The following is a 2,099-nucleotide window of genomic DNA, read 5'->3' on the forward strand; positions in this document are numbered from 1 at the left end:
TGATCTTTAAAATTTTTCAAGGCAGCCAGGTGTGGTGGCTAACACCTGTAATCCTAGCACTATGGGAGGCCGAAGCAGGTGGATTGCCCGAGCTCACAAGTTCATGACCAGCCTGAGCCAGAGCAAGACCCTGTCTCTAAAAAAATAGCCAGGCATTGTGGGGGGTGCCTGTAGTTCCAGATACTTGGGAGGCTGAGGCAAGAGAATCGCTTCAGCCCAGAAGTTTGGGGTTGCTGTGAACTGTGACGCCACAGCACTCTACCAAGGACAACAAAGTGAGACTCTGTCTCAAAAAAAATTTTTTTCTTTCCAAGGCATACCTAAAATCCTCTCACGGAACACTGGTTGAAAATCATGCATCTAAACAGTTTATATTCTCAAAACCCACCTCAGTCCCCTTCCAGGATCAAGCCCTGCATAGGAGAGAAGCTGCCAAGACAAGGCATTAAAAAATCTCCGTGTTGTTATGAGCATGCGTGGGGGTCGGGCACCTCTTTACCTTCGGCGCGGTCGGAGTGGCTGCGAGCTTGCCACTGAAGACCCTGGTGTCGCCATGGGCCGCCGCCCTGCCCGGCGTTACCGGTATTGTAAGAACAAGCCATACCCCAAGTCTCCTTTCTGCCGAGGTGTTCCTGATGCTAAGATTCGCATCTTTGACCTGGGGCGGAAGAAGGCAAAAGTGGATGAGTTCCCGCTGTGGCCACGTGGTGTCAGATGCGTACGAGTAGCTCCTCTGAAGCCCTGGAAGCTGCTTGTGTTTGTGCCGACAAGTACATAGTGAAAAGTTGTGAAAAGATGGCTTTCATATCTGAGTGCAGCTTCACCCCTTCTGCGTTATCCGCATCAGTAAGATGTTGTCCTGTGCTGGAGCTGACAGGCTCCAGACAGGTATGCGTGGTGCCTTTGGAAAGCCCCAGGGCACTGTGCCCAGGGTTCACATTGGCCAAGTCATCATGTCCATCTGCACCAAACTACAGAACAAGGAGCCTTTGCAGGGCCAAGTTCAAGTTCCCTGGTCGTCAGAAGATTCACATCTCCAAGAAATGGGGTTTTACCAAGTTTAACTCATGAATTTGAAGACATGGTGGCTGAGAAGCGGCTCATCCCAGATGGCTGTGGGGTCAAATACATCCCCAGTCGTGGCCCCCTGGGCAAGTGGCCGGCCCTGCGCTTGTGAGGACTTAACACTGTTGCCTATCAATTGTGCCTACCAATAATAAATCCTACTTTCTGTCAAAACACAAAAAAACTCCATGTTATAACTGTTATAAATAGTAAGTTAATTAAATAAACTCCAAATCTGAAAATTCATCCCTTACTCTATTTTCCATAACAATTATATTCAGCAACATTGTCCAATCTCATTGTCTAATGAGACTACTTGGCACCATTAAGATACTTTAACAGACTGAGCACAGTGGCTCAAGGCTGTAATCCTAGCACTCTAGGAGGCCGAGGCTGAGTTCAGGAGTTAGAGACCAGCCTGAGTAAGAATGAAACCAGCTCTCTAAAAATAGCCAGCCATTGTGGCAGGCACCTATAGGCTCAGTTACTTGAGAAGCAGAGGCAAGAGGATCACTGGAGCCTATGAGTTTGAGGTTACTGTGAGCGATGATGCCATGGCACTCTATGAAAGGTGACAAAGTGAGACTCTGTCTCAAAAAAAAAAAAAAAAACACTTCAACAATAAAATGTAGTCAACACAGAGACCCTCTCTCCCATTATCAAATTTTCAGGAAAAATCCTGAAAACGAAAACTTCATATAAATTATGCCCAAAGGAATTAAATTCACTTGGCTTTGCAATTTAAACTTCAAAGAAATCAATGTTCATAATTCATCTTCTCCATGGCTGGGTGTGGGGGCTCACATCTGTAATCCCAGCACTTTGGGAAACCAGGCAGATGGATTGCCTGAGCTGATGAGTTCAAGACCAGCCAGAGCCAGAGCAAGACTTCATCTCTAAAAAAATAGCCGGCGTTGTGGCAGATGCCTGTAGTCCCAGCTACTTGGGAGGCTGAGGCAAGAGAATCACTTGAGCCCAAGAGTTTGAGGTTGCTGTGAGATAGGGCACTCTACCTAGGATGACAAAGTGAGACT

General features: G+C 47.1%; 1 pseudogene across 1 annotated transcript; it reads left to right on the top strand.

Moving 5' to 3' along the window:
* Positions 1-441: 441 nt before the first annotated feature.
* Positions 442-1,236, top strand: LOC100962356 (annotated as a pseudogene). Its single transcript, XR_153398.3, has one exon. The product of XR_153398.3 is annotated as a 60S ribosomal protein L10-like (transcript).
* The last annotated feature ends 863 nt before the right edge of the window (positions 1,237-2,099 follow it).

This window comes from Otolemur garnettii, unplaced genomic scaffold, assembly GCF_000181295.1.
Source record: "Otolemur garnettii isolate 467f Iridium unplaced genomic scaffold, OtoGar3 scaffold00024, whole genome shotgun sequence".
NCBI lineage: Eukaryota > Metazoa > Chordata > Mammalia > Primates > Galagidae > Otolemur > Otolemur garnettii.